The sequence below is a fragment of the Triticum aestivum genome, chromosome 2D (assembly GCF_018294505.1).
Source record: "Triticum aestivum cultivar Chinese Spring chromosome 2D, IWGSC CS RefSeq v2.1, whole genome shotgun sequence".
Classification (NCBI taxonomy): domain Eukaryota; kingdom Viridiplantae; phylum Streptophyta; class Magnoliopsida; order Poales; family Poaceae; genus Triticum; species Triticum aestivum.
Window position 1 is genome coordinate 644,896,042 of NC_057799.1, and position 21,020 is coordinate 644,917,061.

Consider the following 21,020-nt stretch of genomic DNA (forward strand, 5'->3'; position numbering starts at 1 on the left):
ATCCTCACTTCAACGACACTTCCCAGTTACCTCTCATGGCGTCTCGCCTTTCAGATTTACATCCATGGTCAAGGGAGAGAGATGGAGCGAGAGGAACCACTGCTATCAAAATTGATGTCTCCAAAATTTCAATGCCGGTCCAGCAGTGAGAAAAATTCCCGAAATTTTACCAAACAATGACACTTCAATTTCTTCGTACGGCTGGCAACATTGTTACAATTAGCGGTGAAATAAGGTTTGGTCTCTTATCGTCATCCCCCAATGATATACCACGGTTCTGGAAGGAAAAATAAATTTAGCAAGGCAGCGGAAGAGGTGGCGAATATGTTGATTTGCTAACAACGATGTTTTATACACATATAAAGGTTGAATAACTCATCTCCTTCATCTTTCGTGGCGAGAATAAAACTATCGCAGCTAAATGAAGAAGAAAATAGACAGGAAAGTTAAAAGTCACTGGAGTCAAATCCTTCCATCTCCCCTTTTTTTAGTTTTTAGGAAAAACTAAAATCGGTGGAGACGTATGAAGACTCCTCCCGTGCTTATCGAATCTCATCCGTCGACACGTGTCCGATCCCAATATCACATGGTATCCCTCCGCTCACCCGCTCCAGCGCACCACTCGACTCGCACATGGACGCTGCGCTCCAGCCGACGCGATCTCGGCTCCAGGACTAGGTGAGGACGACCCTATCCCTTCATTCTCTCAATCTCGCAGTCGCTCGCTCCATGGTCGACATCGTTCGTCCATCTCCATAGCAGTCGCCTCCGTCCACTGCCCGGCCCCTCGTCCGCCACGGGATAGTGCAAAAGCGGCTGCCGACCACACATGCTCCTAGTTCCTTATCCCTCACACACGCTTAATCACTTTGAGATTCGTTTAGGCCGTCTCAGTCCGTTTGGGTCGAAACAGAAAAATGGGGGACGGTCCAATGTGCAGGAGCAAAACCAAATCTTGTCTGCATTGTGTCCATCTTAACCCAAGTCCGTATCAAATTTGGGCCAGATTTGCTTTGAAACGGACAATGAAGTTAAATTATAGCATCTTACATTTCTTAGAATAAGATTTTTGTATCATGGATGTTTTCTTTTGCCTTGTAGAAAGTTAATTTGAGGAAAACCTTGACCAGAGTGGCTAGCTTAAGCCTGGTTGGAAGGGCATCTTCCGAATGGATTAAAGTCAGCTTGAGGCGGAGGAAATCACATGTAGGCCAAGAAGGGTGGCCATCTTCGACAGCGACTATCCCTTAGGGAGGGACGAGAACACCTCCATGGGGCTAGAGGAGGGAGCAAAGAGCAAATGGGAGGTTTCCTCATCACGCAACAGCGAGGCTCCTACTGACGTGTTAAAGGATCGGTCCTTCACTTGCGGATCTTCACGAGTCAAACTCGCTCTCTTGCCGCGCCTTTGACTCACGAACTCAACTCGAATCGGACTCGTGGCAAAGAGCATCAACTACCGCTGCGACAACGCAGCTAACCGGGAAACCATTGGAGAAGGTGGAATGTTTCAACGATATTTCAAACATAGATATACTAGGAATCTCAAACCGTACAACTTTGGAGTTGAATTTCTGACAAATGTGGTACAAATCTAGAACAGATTTCTCACCTTGAGAATGTTGATATCTTCAAATTGATGGATGTGTTTGAAAAAGGTCACTGTTTTCTCTGGATTTGATATACGTATAAAAAAACTCTTTTGGGCTATATTTTAATCTAAAGAGTAAATGTATCCAATAAATACATGTTTGGAAACTTCATAAAATGAGCTACAACTTTAGCAACATACTATCTTTTGTCTTGTGATTAAGTAAGCCTGAACTTCAGTTTGATTAGAAATCTGTCAACCTTTTAGGACAATCAATTTGTAAAATACATATCTTGTAAACCAGCAGCCCAAAAATATCGGAACTTGGTTCTGTGACACAATCTACAAACAACTTGGTTCGGTGGTGAACTTGTCCAGGTGGCAGCAGATCTGATTTGGGTTGCACACCACTCCGGCCCCATCTCCCTCCTCTCCAATAGTAGTCCTATAAAAGCTACCTCGGATACCATCGTCCATGGAGAACAAAAGCAAGGCTACTACCCAATCCCACCACTCTCGGTCTTCCTTGCTCGGCGGTGACCTTGTGTTCTCGGAGATGAGGAGCTCCATGGCTCTCTTAGTGGCGGCGCTGCTACTGCTGCTGTCGGTGGCCGCGGCGGCGGACATGTCGAGGAGCGAGGAGGAGATGCGCCGGATGCACGCCGAGTGGATGGCGGAGCACGGCAGGGTCTACAATGCCACCGGAGAGGGGAAGCGACGGTTTGAGGTGTTCAGGGACAACCTCCGCGACATCGACCAGCACAACGCTGCCGCCGACGCCGGGGTCCACTCCTTCCGCCTCGGACTCAACCCCTTCTCCGACCTTACCTACGAGGAGTTCCAAAGCAGGTATCTCGGCGCCCAGACCAAGCCGCAGAGGGAGCGGAAGCTCAGTGTCAGTTTACAGGCCGAAGTCAACGTGGAGCTAGCGGAGTCTGTCGACTGGAGGAAGAAGGGGGCCGTTGGTCCTGTCAAGAACCAGGGCTCTTGCTGTGAGCATCGATCCTCGACCAATCTGTTGCTCTCTTTCGTTTCCTTTTTATTACAGTAAAAATTGGCCTCCAATTAGATTGAATGCTATAGTATGATTTAGGGTTCTGCAACCGGGACACCCATTTTCAATATGACATCGATTTAGTGGCCTCTAAGTAGTTATTTTTTCTAATTAGTTCTGTTTGAATGCTATAGTATGTCCTGATTTCTTGTATCAGAATCTGAATTTGTTTCTCTTTTCCAGCGAGCGCCTGGGCTTTCGCAGCAACAGCAACTATTGAAGGCATCAACCAGATCGTTACCGGCGACATGATCCCTCTGTCTGCGCAAGAGCTTCTTGACTGTACTAGCAGATACGGCAACGACGGATGCGATGGAGGTCTGGCGCTCCATGCCTTTGAGTTCATCATTCACAATCGTGGCATCGCCTCTGAGGAGGACTACCCCTACCAGGCTTCGCAAAATCGTTGCGATCCTGAAAAGGTATCATCCGTCTTCTTAATTCCTTTTTGAAATTTAAGAATGTGCATTATACTGATATGCCGTTCTATTTGTGTTTGTGGCAATTTACAGCAAAAATCAAGGGTTGTTACCATTGATGGATACGAGAATGTACCCAGTAATAGTGAGAAGAGTCTGCACAGAAGGCAGTTGCAAATCAGCCAATCGTTGCCATGATTATGGTTTCTGACTCATTCGCGAGCTACGCCGGAGTGAGCTTCTTTTCACATTACTGTTGTGCAGTAGATAATTAAGCAAATGAGTAGGCTCCAAAAGGTTACCGGTACCACTTTATTTCCAAATAGATAGGTATCATTCAGATTGAGAGCTTGGGAGGAATTTCTCTCAATAGGTATCAATATGTTTGGTCCACAACCCTAATTTCTTTTACTGTCTCCTACACGAAAACAAATAATTTTGTTGTCCTCAGTCACAAGCTGCAACTACTGCAACTTAAGTACTCCCTCCATTTTTATATACAAGACCACTATGGAATATACATTTTACATCTATACAAGGCCGCCAACAGTAATCGAGGCAAAATTAATGATATTTTCTCGTACTAATAACCTGTTTAATATTTGCATGTATGCAGTCATAATGACAGTCAGCTACTTCCTCCACTCAATTTCTTTGCATGCATACGGAGTATTAATGATCCCAGTAAACAAGAAGAAAAGTTGACTTACAAAGCAGGCATTAAATTTTACATTGGTACCTGTAATCCGAGTTTGTGGCCTTGTATACAAAAATGGAGGGAGTATGATTAATTTTGATGCAGTTCTGATTCTTTCATACTTTGATATCCTCCAGATAATTTGCACTGTTTTTATTCCTCTAGAGTAATGTTTCTATGTGCCCACCATTCATGTAATCATCATGCTTATCTGTCCCTGCTTTTACGGAGCACTTTGAGTGCACGGGTCACTTTTGTGTGTTCACATCTCCCTCCGTCCGAAAATACTTGTCATCAAAATGGACAAAAAGAGATGTATCTAAAACTAAAATAAGTCTAGATATATCTCTTTTTATTCATTTTGATGATAAGTATTTCCGGACGGAGGGAGTATAACATATTGGATTAAGTGGTCTGAGCTACCATCCACTGATGCTGGAAATCAACAAAGTAGAACGTCATGTTCTGTTATGTGAAAAAAAATCAGATTCATTTTAAACGCTTTTTGCTATCCATCTTGATCAAACAGTAGAAAGGGAAATTCAGACTATATATACAAAATACCTCAAATAGCATCTTGAGATAAAACTGTTGCCAGTTAGTAAACTCTTCAACTAGGTGAAACTAGCATTTTTTTTTAACCATTGGATTGGACCTTTTAAAGAAGCATTCGATTTATAGTTTTATACTGATGATTAACACTTACAATTCTCTTAGGGTATCTTCAACGGAGATTGTGAATTCAAAGGATCCGTTAACCATGAAGTCGTCATTGGCTATGGTACAGAGGACGGCAATGACTACTGGATTGTTAGGAACTCATGGGGTGCTTCGTGGGGTGAGAATGGTTACATCCGGATGAAGCGTAACATCGAAGCAAGCAGTGGCATGCGTGGTATTGCCTTCCATCCTTACTACCCCCGGAAGGCGGCCAAGATCCTGCCGTGAACATGCCCGAAGTTAACTGAAAACTCAACACTTTTATTGTTCCCGCGCTTCTGAGGTCACCGTTGAGGCTCATCCTGCATCGGATGGCACTCAAGTCTTTGTACCCCTTCGTTGCTGAGCTTCGTCATCGACCGTTAATCTTCAATCGGAAGCTTCACAAGCTCTAGGACGTCGTTGTTCAATGTCCGACATGCCTTGCTTGTTTTACTTTTGCTTTTCCACCTGCTCCTGTAGTGTAATAATGGATATAAAGCCCCTTTTCCCTTTTCATTTCGGGGGCATAATAATGTTGAATTGGGTAAAACCGTAGCCACCCATGGCATGCGTTACCTTCTGTTCTTCCACCCCAAGCAATAGAGCACCCTGAATTCGAGTGGAAATCCTGTCAAATCTCTCTGAAGTTTCTCTGAACGTTTAATTCAGTCATGCTCGTAGTTCTGGTCTTACAATCAATTTGGTATCCATAGCAGGTTGATCTTCAGAGGCGTACAGATCGGGAGGCGACTTGAGCTTGGGTTCTCTCTTAAAATCCTTCCCCTTCTCGGATCCCGGCGGCACTGTGCTTGATCTCTGGTGGCGGCCTGGTGAGACTTGGCTGCTGAGAATTTTTTTTCTCACTGTTGAACACTAGATCGTGCCAAGTTACTCTCGGCAGTCAGGTGAGCTCGCTTCTCCAGCTGGAAACCCTGTTTGCCATGACTGAGATGCTACTCTATTTATCTGGACTTTAAGCGTTTAAATTCAAAATTTTCAAAATTTTTGATTTTTTTTTGCTCGTCATGCGTGTTTCTCGTGGGGCAGCGAGAAACGCGGATACCGCCCGGTATCCGAATTTCTCGGGCAGTACCCAAAACCATGATCACCACAATTGGACATAAAAATATTACAGCACAATAGAGAAGAAGATAGGAAAAAGTTTTGGGACCTTTCTGAAACAGTTAAACATAAATTTTGGAAGTATTCAAAATATCTTTGTTAAGATACAAGCAAATTTCAAATGTTTGCTTAATGATACTTGCTACTTCTGCATAGTATAGTGTCCACAATAGTAATCCCATACTTGCTACTTCTGCACCTACTACCACCATTATTGGCACCAAACAAGAGCTTTCGGAAAAAGAAATTGAAGATGAAGATGGTTGTCATGTCAGGTTGTTGTGTCAGGGCAGTTTCTGCAGAGAAGGAGTAGAGGTTTACAAGGCTGCTGCATATATTGATCTGACTGGCACAGCAAGAGTTGTTCCAGAATTTGAAGGTGTCGAATATCGAGGAAGAAGAATAGGCTTACTTTGGCAAAACTAACGAAATATATATCTCAAAACAAAAAGGATAGCATCCTATACTATAATATCTCAGTGTGAAACTAACGAAATATATGCCTGCGATGCAAAAAAGGTATATACCTGTTTAATTCAGGCTATGGAGTCTGTGGGCTTCAGAACATGCTCGACAGAGACTATTAGACTGGGCAGCTGGTTTTGCTACTAGTTAGCAAGATGTGCGCTGACTCCCCCTTCTTTTATATCCTGGTTGATGTATCCTATTCCTAACGTAGGTCTGGTGATGGCCTGCTGCACAAGTTGTGCGGCATTAACATCACCTTCATGTAAATGACTTTGGTTATTCGGGTACTTCGCCCGTTTTGAATGCATAAGGTAGAAACTGCTCTACCTTTTTATTCAAAAAAAAAATCCTTATTTAGCGGATATTTGTTTCTGAATTGTTCACACTGGAACTTCCCAGGTGGCAAGCAATCAGGCACTTGATCAGTTTACTGTAGTCTGAGTATTCTTCAGATGATGATTTGGATTATGTCAGCAAAATATGATTAGTACTGCATCTACAGAAAATGGACACTTTCACTACTATAGATAACAACAGGCACTATTACACTGTACCAGGAACGCAGGAACAACTTAATTTGCAATAAGTTTATATGCATACAAAACATCAGTATCGAAATCAGTCTACCAATTTGTGACTTGAACATCTCCAGTACAATACACTTGAACATTGATTGGTACATGATAAATCTCCATAGTATTTATTAAATTACATGAGAGCAAACCATGAAAAGGTAACGGTGATCTCAGCTTCTACCCATTTGTTTTACCTCTGAAGGAAGCCTAGGTAAAACAGCCACTTGAACATAAACCCGGTAATACAAGCTGCTGCAGAGCGAGTACCAAGCAGCTCGCCATCTCCTCTTGAGGAAGAAGGAGCAGAAGACCACCCAGAGACCCATCACATATTTAGAACCCATGGCGCTTGCATCTTCATGGCTCTAGAGTAGCAGGAGCTGCTGGATGATGGGGCTAATAATGCTGCTGCTCGACAAGCTATTAATAACGTTCTTGAAGATGTTGATCGCAAGATTAGACGACGCCTTGTTGAATGATGAATGAGGATATCAGCGATGAAGAGCAGGATGCAAACTTGGATACCTGAGCGTTGGCCTCATGAACTGAATTGCTTACAGTGATTTGTGTTACTCTGAGAAACATCAGTGGACCAGTCACTCCATACTACTAATGCAAGTCTAGATGGTGACATTGCAGCCTTGCAGATGGCCACCATCAGGTTGATTGCTACTCTGCTACCCGGGTGGATTTAATAACAGAAGATGTACTATCAAACAAAAGATATTTAATCGTGTTTTGTAAGCGCTTATATATGAAGGCTTCTATACAACTAAACTGTGCTAAAATCAGGAAGAGAGTCACAAGTGAACTTACATATTCTCAGGAGTAGAACAAGGCCAGACCCACTATGTCAGTCCTCTGGATAATAATTTATATGTCAAATGTACTCCAGAACATCAGGATTTTGCAAACTCTGTCATGCATCTCTTCAAATTTGACTTTGATAATCTTGAGGTATCCTGAAATAGCAGCTGGTTTCTCAATCAAACTGTTTCGGTCCAGACATCTAAAATGGTTAGCCCCCACAATCTTAATTTTCCGGGGTGTTATCAATTTTCTCCGACTGACAGACTATCATGCTGGTTTTCCTTTGGTAAGCTGGTGAAGAAAAAAAAGTAAAAAGATTGGTTTCCTCTGTTATTGGCATTGTATGGAAAGAACTGATGAATCATGCACTGTTGCACCAATCTACTGGGGCCATTTAAAGATGGATCACTAGAGGTTCCATGCTGCTAACCATTAACACAAGACATTATAACAAATAGACTATTAAGCTGAAAAGGTATGAACAACAACTATTGAGATGGATCACTAGTTGTATACCTCCTCCTAATTACTAGTTCTTTCATGTAATGGCAGAACTTAATGGGTGCAAATCTAGACATGCACCTGAGGTCCAATGTCTAAATTTAGCTTGCTTTGGAAAGAGCAAGAGTACCACATCTCGATTTTGTTCAAACATAGGACCATGGCCATCTTCATACATATATATGTTTCAGCAACAGATCTAGTGACATACATCAATAACTAGCATATTAAAAAATAGAGCACACGGATCAAGTAAAGCACAACTTCCAATCAAACAGAACTTTTTATTGATTCCACTTTTTCTAGGAGGAAAAAGCACAACATGAACCAGTGACAGTCAAGCAGGGATTTTGGAACAAGCCAAACAGTTTCTACATCCAAAATGCTACAGGACCAAAATGATCTTTATGACTAGACACTATGAAGGAGCGCGTGGAGCGGTGATCTGTGATCCGCAGCTCTCCCTTGTGATTGTACTTGAGCCCAAATATGGTGATATGGAGCACACAACTGTCATGGTCTCCGAGAGCCTGTCCCTCCTCCACTCCCTCCCGTTTCACGCACTCGACGAGGCAGAACTTGCTCGTGCCCATGTAGGTGAGAGAGGCTCCCATGTGCATCTGCCGGTCCTTGCAGAACAACTTCTCCTTGGTTGTCTGGCAGTCCAGCTGCAACGTTGGAGTCGTGCTGTGGCAGCTGGGGGAGGCAACTTGGCAAGCAGAGATGTAGCCATCCCACCGAAGGCCAACCCAAGCGTTGAGCTCCCTGTCAAAGTGAGCTTCTTCAATATATGGCAATGCCCACTCCCCATGCCATCTCCACACAGAATCCTTGGTGTTGAATGAGTAGGTGCCCAGGCAACCTTTGATAGGTGTGGTCATGAAGTTAGCTGTGGTCATGAAGATGGTGCATCCATCCGGGTGTAGTGCATAGGAGTTGACGCGGCGGCGGAACGTTGGCGGTGGTGGCGGCAGAGTCTTCCAGGACCAGCCCTCGGTTGGATGTTGCAGCGCATCCGTCTTGGTGTCGTAGATGAGGCTGCATCGCTGGTTCATGAAGGTGAAGATCTTGGTGCCCAAGGCAGAGAACGACATGCCGGAATGAGGCACAGGGCCAACCGGGCACTCTAACCGCAGGGCCGGAGGCTCCGGGAGGTGCCGGGCAGCGCCGCTGTGCTGGTCATCAGAGTCAGAGTCAGAGTCGAAGCTGTCGGATTGGATCTTGTGGATGCTGTACCCCTTGATCCAGTCATCCAACACGAGGTACAGATGCTTGTTCCGCCGCCGCCTCTTTTCTCCGCTGCCGCCGCCGCCGTCGGCATCTTGGCGTTGGTCATCATGTCCCCGGCGTTTATTAACAAACAGAATAATCTAAGTCACCGATCAATCTTTGAGTTTGTTGTGGCAAAAAGAGATGGAGCCTTGAATTTATATACCTCTCGCGCCCTGTAAAATCTCAGTGTTGGAACCAGATTTGAAGGGAGGGGAGGAGTCGGATTCAGGAAACGATTCGACCTGCCAGATCAGACGAGGTCGGTGGTGAAATCGATCTGCAATTTGGGATCACGAAAAAGGAATCTCTGGTGACGGCGAATCGGAGACGAACGATTGCGCCAGATTCAGTCCGTACCCTGCCCTCTCCTCTACGTCCCGTGATGACTTGTGGTCTTAGCGGTGGTGGAGCGGCCGCCGAAGGACCCAGGAATTATGGCAGGCACCGCTACGCCAATAATGCAGGCATCGCTCACTAAAAATCCTACTTCCCCTCGCATAATGGGCTTTGGCCCAGAGGCCTAGGATTCCACCAGAGCGCTAATCTGTGTTAAAAAAGGTTGCAAATTTGCAGGATGCCGAGCATGAGAATGTCCAACCTGGCGACCTGGAGCAAAAAATGAATGCACGAAGGAAGAAAAGGATAGACGCGAGAAAAAAAAAAGATTGGCGCTACTTCCTCACATGATGTGGTGCTATCCTCAAAGCTGTCGCTATTGGACGGACCGACATCAGGGTCATAGTTGGGTTCGTATCCACTGCTCGATGACCTCTGCGCCATAGAGTCCCTAGACCTTCTGCAGAAACAAAAAAACACATGTTATGTACTCTCTCCGTCCCACAATATAGGATGTTTTTACAAGCTATGTTAGCTTGCAAAAACGTCTTACATTATGGGACGAAGAGAGTAGCAGATAGATGGAATATAAAATGGAGGATTTACTAGCAGCAGAGGTAATGAACGGCCAAAAAATAAGGCCAACAGAACTATGCTAGTGAGATGTTGCCTCTAAAAGATTAAGTACTAGTCAAATAGTAACATTCCTTGAAAGGAAAACTTCACATAAAAGCATTCAGAGCACGCTGCAGAAACATATCAAACAAAAAAGTGCAGACACATTATCCCCCTGAATTCAGAAAACCTAAGTCTGCATAAACTGAACTTGCAACATGGCACAAAAAGCACTATGAAAACAGAACACATACACAAAACCTGACTAGCTCTCGATCAAAAAGTAACTAAAAAATCAGTTCCCGTTCACCATTGTACCAGATTCAAAAAGCGCAGCGGCACTATATAATTGCTTGCAAATTTAGTTGTAGATTTATTTTGGCTTTAACATTTGAATCTAGAAGTGCAAATGTATGCTGATTAAGGTGCTGGTATTCCTTTATCGTGCATGCTATTCTTTCCTTCTCCGAGTGAAGTGAGACTACATGCTTATAACAAAATATGTCTCCGAGTGAAGTGACATCATGCTGTTACAATTTCCATCCATAGTAGTGTGCCTAAGCTAACCAGTTAATTTAACGACGGCCATTAGTAAAAGAGCAAGCCTCTACAAAAGCTGAGCGAGTCCAACTTCCAGTTTTCAGAAAGATTTTTTTTAATAGAAAACATCTTCTTTGTTTGTATTATGGACGTAATGCTTAGAGGGTGGTGAGCTGTACCTTTCGTCAAGAGCCACCCACGCGGCCCTATATTCCTCCATAGAAGCACGTAACTTTTCAGAATAACAGCAAAAATAGTGTAGTTGGCTGTAAAAAATGAAACACTATAATTGTTACTGTCCTCTTGTAACATATGGTTTGTGGTTATCTGGTGGAGTTACAGTCACGAGGCATGTGGCCTCGGGGTTTTTTTTTTGCTTTATTTCCGGGTCGATGTTTTTCAGCTGCTGGATATTCCATTCTTAATAATATATGGTTGTATGTGTCGTCCTTATGCAGGGGCCAGGGGTTATCCCTCCATTCGAGGAAAAAAGTTGGCTGTAAAAAATGAAACACTCTAACTGTTTTGTGGATTGTTTATGTTTTACTACAATCCGCAGAAAACCCGTGAACACGAAATCAACACACCATGACATCTTGGTTTACTTGTAGGTATCCTTGGTTTGCATGATGTGAGTCAGTACTCTTCTGTGATGATTAAGATTTGATCAAACTGTATGGTAACCCACATACTTCCTCGGACAAATGATGATTAACCATTAATTGATCAAGAACAATTTTGACATACACGTAGCTAGCTTTAAAAAATGTAAACATGCATACTCATCTCATTATGGTATATGAAGGATTTACCTCGCACTAGTAGAAAACTGGGCTTTGGTCACAGGGCAATATTCACATTAGTCCCGGTTCAGTCACGAACCGGGACTAATGTGAGCATTGGTCCCGGTTCGTGCGGCCAGGGGCCTGCCGGGCCTCGTGGGGGCATTGGTCCCGGTTCGTCCGGACCCTTTGGTCCCGGTTGGTGGGACAAACCGGGACCAATGGGCCACGCTCCTGGCCCACCACCCTTTAGTCCCGGTTCATACCACAAACCGGGACTAAAGGGCTGGTCCTAGTTGCGGCCAGTGTTTAGTCCCACCTCGCCAACCGAAGGGCGCTCACACCAGTTTATAAGCCCGTCCCTCTTGCCTTGTTGAGCTTCTCTTAAAGTGAAAATAGATGCCCTTATACAGGGAATTTCACCTAAATTCACAGTAAATTTCATAGAAATTTACTATGAATTTAGGTTTAATTTTCTCTATAAGCGCATCTATGTTCATTTTTTATATTTATAAAATAAATAAACCTTAATAAATAAATAAAACTAAATAAACCTTAATAAAATAAAATAAACTATAGTAACTACAATAAATAAACCTTAATAAATTAAGTAAAAATAGCAGCAGTAAAATAAATAAAAATAGCAGCAGTAAAATAAATAAAAATAAAATAATTAAAGTAAAATACATAAGTAATTAGAAATAAAATAAATAAGTTTTTTGTTGTAAGTAGAAACAAAACAAAACAAATAAAGCAAAAGAGAAAAAAAACAGAGGAAAAAATTATGCCACCTACTGGGCCACCACGGCCTGAATACGACTAGAAACCCATCCATGGGCCAGGATTCAGGCCCGCAGAAGGCCCAGTAGGCCCACAGGCAAATAGTGACAGAATAGGCCCGTAAGCCTGCATTTGAGAGGAGCTCGAAGTGGTCAGCGCAGCTGCGCTTATAAACCACTGTCGAAGCCTCTCGGCTAGCGAGGTGGGACTAAACATCCCACCGCACCGCGCCAGTTCCAGCACAAGGCCTTTGGTCCCGGTTGGTGCCACCAACCGGGACTAAAGGGGGCATTGGTCCCGGTTCGTGGCACCAACCGGGACCAAAGGCCTTTAGTCCCGGTTGGTGCCACGAACCGGGACCACTGAGTTCCCTATATATACCCCATCGCCACAGCAGAGCACTCCACAGTGCTCTGTTTTTTCTGGCCGGCGAGGGGAGGGCATTTGGGTGCTCTAGCTCACCTCCTATGCACATGAGGTGTTCGATGAAATGTCTGAGCCACACTAGTTAATCTTTGTCCTCTCGAAACTCGACCTCCGAGCTCCATTTTCCCCGAGATTTGTCTAGGTTTAGCGGTCCGTCACGTCCCGTCCCCGTCTTCACCGCCGTCGATCGCCCGCGCCGATCTCGTCGCCAGCACCACCGTGGTGAGCCTCTTGTTCTTATCTTCTTTCTGAAAGGAAAAAATTCTTACTTTAGATAGTTACTTGTCTAATTTTGTTACTTTTATTATTCCTTCTTATTACATAGTGCGATGGTTTTGGTATCCGCCCCCGTCGGCCCTCGTCCTGTCTATGATTCGGATGTGGTATATATTATCTTTTTATAACTATTTGGTTCATTTATTGTTTATGACAAATATACCGACCAACGTGACATAGATTTTATTTATCTAGGAGGTGGTTGAACCGGAAATTCTAACCGACCCTATTGTCGAGAGGTTAAATTTAGTTGAAGAAGAAAACAATTATTTGAAGGAAAAAATAAAAAAAATTGAGGAGGAGAAGATGATATTGGAGTTGCATGTTGCGGATGTCGTCGATGATCACAAGATCAAGATGGATGCAATGCGCTTGAAGATTAGAAAGATTAGAAAATATGCCATTCATACCGAGGCTTGGTATCATTATGCCGTTGGATCAATTGTTACCTTGGTTGCGATTATGATCGCATTTGTTTTCGCATTGAAATGTTTTACATAGTTTCAATGTATGGTTTAATTAATTAGATGCTCTGGAGAGCTATATATATGTTGTTAGATGAGAACTATGTATGTACTTTGGTTTTAATGTGATGATGAACTTCTATTAATTTGGTCACTTAATTATCTATTCATGATGTTCTGTAATGGTTTTTGACACACTTAATTATATATAATGCACGCAGATGAACCGGCAATGGATGTACGGTGACAGACACACCTCCGAGTACATTAAGGGCGTGCATGATTTTCTCGAAGTGGCTGAGGCAAACAAGCAGAATGGTTTTATGTGTTGTCCATGCCCTATATGTGGGAATACGAAGTCTTACTCTGACCGGAAAATCCTTCACACCCACCTGCTTTACAAGGGTTTCATGCCACACTATAATGTTTGGACGAGGCACGGAGAAATAGGGGTTATGATGGAAGACGGCGAAGAAGAAGAGGACGATGACAACTATGTGCCCCCTGAATACGGTGATGCTGCAACGGGGGAAGCTGCTGAAGATCAAGAGGAACCAGACGATGTGCCCAATGATGCTGCAAGGGGGGAAGCTGCTGAAGATCAAGAGGAACCAGTGCCCGATGATGATGATCTCCGCCGGGTCATAGTCGATGCAAGGACGCAATGCGAAAGTCAAAAGGAGAAGCTGAAGTTCGATCGCATGTTAGAGGATCACAAAAAAGGGTTGTACCCCAATTGCGAAGATGGCAACACAAAGCTCGGTACCGTACTGGAATTGCTGCAGTGGAAGGCAGAGAATGCTGTGCCTGACAAAGGATTTGAGAAGCTATTGAAAATATTGAAGAAGAAGCTTCCAAAGGATAACGAATTGCCCGACAGTACATACGCAGCAAAGAAGGTCGTATGCCCTCTAGGATTGGAGGTGCAGAAGATACATGCATGCCCTAATGACTGCATCCTCTACCGCGGTGCGTACAAGGATCTGAACGCATGCCCGGTATGCGGTGCATTGAGGTATAAGATCAGACGAGATGACCCTGGTGATGTTGACGGCGAGCCCCCCAGGAAGAGGGTTCCTGCGAAGGTGATGTGGTATGCTCCTATAATACCACGGTTGAAACGTCTGTTCAGAAACGAAGAGCATGCCAAGTTGATGCGATGGCACAGTGAGGACCGTAAGAAAGACGGGAAGTTGAGAGCACCCGCTGACGGGTCGCAGTGGAGAAAAATCGAGAGAAAGTACTGGGCTGAGTTTGCAGCTGACCCAAGGAACGTATGGTTTGGTTTAAGCGCGGATGGCATTAATCCTTTCGGGGAGCAGAGCAGCAATCACAGCACCTGGCCCGTGACTCTATGTATGTATAACCTTCCTCCTTGGATGTGCATGAAGCGGAAGTTCATTATGATGCCAGTTCTCATCCAAGGCCCTAAGCAACCCGGCAACGACATTGATGTGTACCTAAGGCCATTAGTTGAAGAACTTTTACAGCTGTGGAATGGAAACGGTGTACGTACGTGGGATGAGCACAAACAGGAGGAATTTAACCTGCACGCGTTGCTGTTTGTAACCATCAACGATTGGCCCGCTCTCAGTAACCTTTCAGGACAGACAAACAAGGGATACCACGCATGCACGCACTGTTTAGATGACACTGAAAGTATATACCTGGACAAAAGCAGGAAGAATGTGTACCTGGGCCATCGTCGATTTCTTCCGACCAACCATCAATGTCGAAAGAAAGGCAAGCATTTCAAAGGCGAGGCAGATCACCGGAAGAAGCCCGCCATGCGTACCGGTGATCACGTACTTGCTATGGTCAATGATTTACACGTAATCTTTGGAAAGGGTCCCGGCGGACTAGCTGTTCCGAATGACGCTGAGGGACACGCACCCATGTGGAAGAAGAAATCTATATTTTGGGACCTACCCTACTGGAAAGAGCTAGAGGTCCGCTCTTCAATCGACGTGATGCACGTGACGAAGAACCTTTGCGTGAACCTGCTAGGCTTCTTGGGCGTGTATGGGAAGACAAAAGATACACCTGAGGCACGGGAGGACCTGCAACGTTTGCACGAAAAAGACGGCATGCCTCCGAAGCAGTATGAAGGTCCTGCCAGCTACGCTCTTACGAAAGAAGAGAAAGAAATCTTCTTTGAATGCCTGCTCAGTATGAAGGTCCCGACTGGCTTCTCGTCGAATATAAAGGGAATAATAAATATGCCAGAGAAAAAGTTCCAGAACCTAAAGTCTCATGACTGCCACGTGATTATGACGCAACTGCTTCCGGTTGCATTGAGGGGGCTTCTACCGGAAAACGTCCGATTAGCCATTGTGAAGCTATGTGCATTCCTCAATGCAATCTCTCAGAAGGTGATCGATCCAGAAATCATACCAAGGCTAAGGAGTGATGTGGCGCAATGTCTTGTCAGTTTCGAGCTGGTGTTCCCACCATCCTTCTTCAATATCATGACGCACGTCCTAGTTCATCTAGTCGACGAGATTGTCATTCTGGGGCCCGTATTTCTACACAATATGTTCCCCTTTGAGAGGTTCATGGGAGTCCTAAAGAAATATGTCCGTAACCGCGCTAGGCCAGAAGGAAGCATCTCCATGGGCCATCAAACAGAGGATGTCATTGGGTTTTGTGTTGACTTCATTCCTGGCCTTAAGAAGATAGGTCTCCCTAAATCGCGGTATGAGGGGAGACTGACTGGAAAAGGCACGCTTGGAGGGGGGACTCAATAATATGCAGGGACGGATATTCTTGGTCTCAAGCACACTACACAGTTCTACAGAACTCTACCTTGGTGACCCCGTATGTCGATGAACACAAGAACAGTCTGCGCTCCAAACACCCGGAGCAGTGTGACGACTGGATTACATGTGAACACATCAGGACTTTCAGCAGTTGGTTGGAAACACGTCTCAGAGGTGACACCACTGTTTGTGATGAGTTGTACTCGTTGTCCAGGGGACCATCTTCGACTGTATTGACTTACAAAGGATACGAGATAAATGGGAATACATTTTACACGATCGCCCAAGATCAAAAGAGCACCAACCAAAACAGCGGTGTCCGCTTTGATGCAGCAACCGAGAGGGGAAAGGACACATATTATGGTTACATAATGGACATATGGGAACTTGACTACGGACATGATTTTAAGGTCCCTTTGTTTAAGTGCAAATGGGTCAATCTGTCAGGAGGCGGGGTACAGGTAGACCCACAGTACGGAATGACAACAGTGGATCTGAACAATCTTGGGTACACTGACGAACCGTTCGTCCTAGCCAATGATGTGGCACAGGTTATCTATGTGAAGGACATGTCTACCAGACCGAGGAAAAGAAAAGATAAGGAAGCGAATACATCATACGATGAGCCAAAGCGCCACATAGTTCTTTCAGGAAAAAGGGACATTGTGGGAGTGGAGGGCAAGACAGACATGTCTGAAGATTATGAAAAGTTTCATGAAATTCCTCCCTTCAAAGTCAAGGCTGACCCAAGCATCCTGATAAACGATGAAGATTATCCATGGTTACGGCGCAATAAGCAAATGACACAAGCGAAGAAAAAGTGAAGACTTTCTCCCGCAACTATTATGATGATACCATGCCAACTTTGTAATAGACGAGTATGATACCATTGTCCGTTTTGTACAAGAAGTGCATCTAGTTTTTGCCGTAACCCTCTCAACTTTCTTGCACATGCTATGTGGATGAAATGATGATACCATGCCAACTTTCAACCTTTTCAGAGTTCATTTGAAATGCTTTTCAATTTTAGGGTCTTATAGCTCAAAATAATTAGTAAATGCATGAAAAATAACAGGCCAAAAATTAAAAATTATGCCACCTACTGGGCCACCACGGCCTGAATACGATTAGAAACCCATCCATGGGCCAGGATTCAGGCCCGCAGAAGGCCCAGTAGGCCCACAGGCATGTACAGAGAGGTTAGGCCCGTAAGCCTGCTTTAGAGAGGAGCTCGACAGCTCAGGCGCACCGCACCTTATAAACAGGTGCGGCTCTCTCTTAGCTAGCGAGGTGGGACTAAACTCACCACCACGCCGCTGTGCAAGGCCATTGGTCCCGGTTGGTGGCACGAACCGGGACCAATTCCACCCTTTGGTCCCTGTTGGTGCCACGAACCGGTACTAATGAGGCTGTGGCCCCACGAGCACCTTTAGTACCTGTTCGTGGCACGAACCGGTACTAGAGTTTCTTACTAAGCAGTTTTTTAGTCCCACCTCGCTAGCTGAGAGGCACTAGGAGCGGTTTATAAGCCCTGAGTGCAGAGACGATGAAGAAGAGGCGCAATGCTCACGTTGCTTAGCTTCAAGCCTTGAGGAATAAGGTAGACTGCATCGAGCTATGTGCAGTGCAGTCTACACTATTCCGAAAGGCTTGAAGCAAATCAACGAGCATTGCGCCTCTTTTTTATTTTTAATAACTTATTACAACTCCGGACTTCTTGTGTTCCGACAAAATAAAATAAACTTTAATAAAATTTATGAAACTAAAATTAACAAAGTATTTTCTGTTCAAAACATTATAAGAAACCTCTATTATTATTGAAACTAAAATCATATAAAATTGATGCAACTAAAATTATCGAAGTATTTTCTGTTCAAAATCATTAAAAGCAAAAAGAATTTTCATAAAGAACTTTTTTTGATAGAAACTTTAATAGCAAAAAGAATTATCATAAAGTAAAATAAATAAGTAATTAGAAACAAAATAAAATAAAATAAATAAGTTTTTTGTTGTAAGTAGAAACAAAACAAAATAAATATAGCAAAAAAGAAAACAAAAAAACTAAATACAGCAAAAAGAATTTTCATAAAGAACTAATGGCACTAATAGAAAGTTATATTTTTTCTAAAACTAATGGCACTAACAGACAGTTTATAATTTTGCTGACCTAAAAGCAAAAAGAATTAAAAAATAAAGCAAAAAACAAAAGAAAATAAATAATGCAAAAAACAAACAAAAAAACTGAAAAAAAACTATTTTTATACTAAAGTTAATCACAAACTTGTGATTCACACAAATTTCAAGAATTCAAATTTTAACAATTCAAATTTGAAAACTAATGGCACTAATAGAAAGTTTATATTTTTTCTAAAACTAATGGCACTAATAGAAAGTTTATAATTTTGCTGACCTAAAAGCAAAAAGAATTAAAAAATAAAGCAAAAAACAAAAGAAAATAAATAATGCAAAAAACAAAACAAAAAAACTGAAAAAAACTATTTTTATAGTAAAGTTAATCACAAACTTGTGATTCACACAAATTTCATAGAATTCAAATTTTAACTATTTAAATTTGAAAACTAATGGCACTAACAGAAAGTTTATAAATTTTCTGACCTAAAGCACAAAGAATTAAAAAATAAAGCAAAAAACAAAAGAAATAAATAATGCAAAAAACAGAACCAAAAAACTGGAAATTTTTTTAAAAAAACTGCCACCTATTGGGCACCACGGCCTGAATACGACTAGAAACCCAACCTGGGCCAGGATTCAGGCCAGCAGAAGGCCCAATAGGCCAACAGACAGCACAGTGTGACATTAGGCCCGTAAGCCTGCATTTGAGAGGAGCTCGAGAGGGCAGCCGCAGTGGGGCTTATAAACCACTCCGAGCCCCTCTCAACTAGCGAGGTGGGACTAAACTTTTGGCCGCGGGCAGCGCAAGGCCTTTGGTCCCGGTTGGTGCCACCAACCGGGACCAATGCCCCCCCTTTAGGCACCAACCGGGACCAAAGGCCGCCGCTTCCCGCCCTTTGGGCTGCTGAAAAGGGGCCTTTGGTCCCGGTTGGTGGCACCAACCGGGACTAATGCCCACCTTTAGTCCCGGTTGGTGCCACGAACCGGGACCAATGCTCTGAGTATATAAGAAAACACTTAGCGTTTTTCAGATTCATCTCTGCAGTTGCCCCGCCCCGACGACGCCGCCAGGCTGCCCGAGCTCGCCCCGTCGACGCCGTCGCCGCCCTCTGCCTCGTCGACGCAGCCGCCCCTGCCCCGACCACGCCGCCGTCGTCCCGCCCCGACCAGCCGCCGCCCCTGCCCCGACCACGCCGCGGGCCCTCGCCGTGCCTCTGCCTGCCCTGCCCTGATCGACCACACCGCCGTCGCCCCTGCCCCGACCACGCCGCCGTCGCCGCCCTCTACCCCGACGCGCGCCGTGCCTCTGCCCCTGCCCCGACCACGCCGCACCTCTCCTTTGGTCAGGCCGGCGCCGCCCCCTGCCTCCCTATTTTTTTCACATATATATGATGTTTTTTTCCAGATTATATGTATATGTGTGAGTATATGTATGTGTGTATATCTGATTATATGTCCTCTTTTCAGATTTTTTGTTTTTTGCATTTTTATAAAAATGTATATATGTATGTATGTTCTCTGTGTATATATATGTTCATGTATGCAAAACATAGATTTTTAGAAAAGTTTTATCTATATATGTTCTCTGATTTAGTCCATTTTAGGTTAGTTTCATTTTTAGAAAAGTTTTATATATTTAGGAAAAGAAGGAAGAGAAGGAACAAGGAAGAAGAAGAAAAAGTTTTATATATATGCAAAAGTTACATTTTTAGAAAAGTTTTATATATCTAGCTAGGAAGAAAAGGAAGAAGAAGAAAAAGAAGGATAGGAAAAAAGAAAATAAGAAAGGAAGAAAGGAGAAGAAGAGGAGAGGAAGAAGAGGAGAAATAAACAAGAAGAGGAAAAAAGAAGAAAAAGAAGAGGAGAAGAAAGAATAAGGAGAAGAAGAAAGAAGAAAAGAAGAAAAATAGATATCTATTTTCTTCTTCTCCTCTATTCCTTCTTCTTCTCCTCTTCTTTTTCTTCTTTTTTCTTCGATCTTCTCCTCTATTCCTTTCTTCTTCTCCTCTTTTTATTTCTTCTTCGTCTTCTTATTTTTTATCGGGTATGTCGTTGTCGATATACCCCCTCCCGATAACTTCAACACGAGGGGGGGGTCGATATACCCCCTCCCCGCCGATAATATTATTTTCCCATGTACGTATGTCGTCGTTGTCGATATAACCCCCTCCCGATAACTTCAACACGTGGGGGGGGGTCGATATACCCCCTCCCCGATAACATTATTTTCCCATGTATGTATGTCGTCGTTGTCGATATATATAACTCCCTCCCAGATAACTTCGACATGATGGACGGTCGATATTTATACCCCCTCTCGACCGTGATAACTTATACCACGGGAGCACCCCCCGGCCCTCTCGCTCGACCAAAACTCTCGAGGACACCCAAACCCTAGAAAAAAACGATGTCGGTCTCCTACCCCCTCCCGCCGCGCCCCTACCCTTGAAGCGTTGCCTAGGCCACCCCAAACCCGGAATAAGCTAGGTCTACGTTTGCACTAATATATCCACCTGCTGTCATGTTTGTGTAATAATTGCCATGTTGTAATATTTGCAGAAACAATGGAGCACGGACGAGATGAGCAAGCAGAAGAGGTGTTGGGGGACATAATCTTAGCCGGAGGTGATATCTTGTCGTATCTTAACGACAATGATGGTCTGGAAGAACAGGGTGAAGAAGCAGGCTACGGTGATCG

At 43.9% G+C, this 21,020-nt stretch overlaps 1 pseudogene; it reads left to right on the plus strand.

The window, feature by feature from the left end:
* Window positions 1-2,147: 2,147 nt before the first annotated feature.
* Window positions 2,148-4,750, plus strand: LOC123050735 (oryzain alpha chain-like; annotated as a pseudogene).
* The last annotated feature ends 16,270 nt before the right edge of the window (window positions 4,751-21,020 follow it).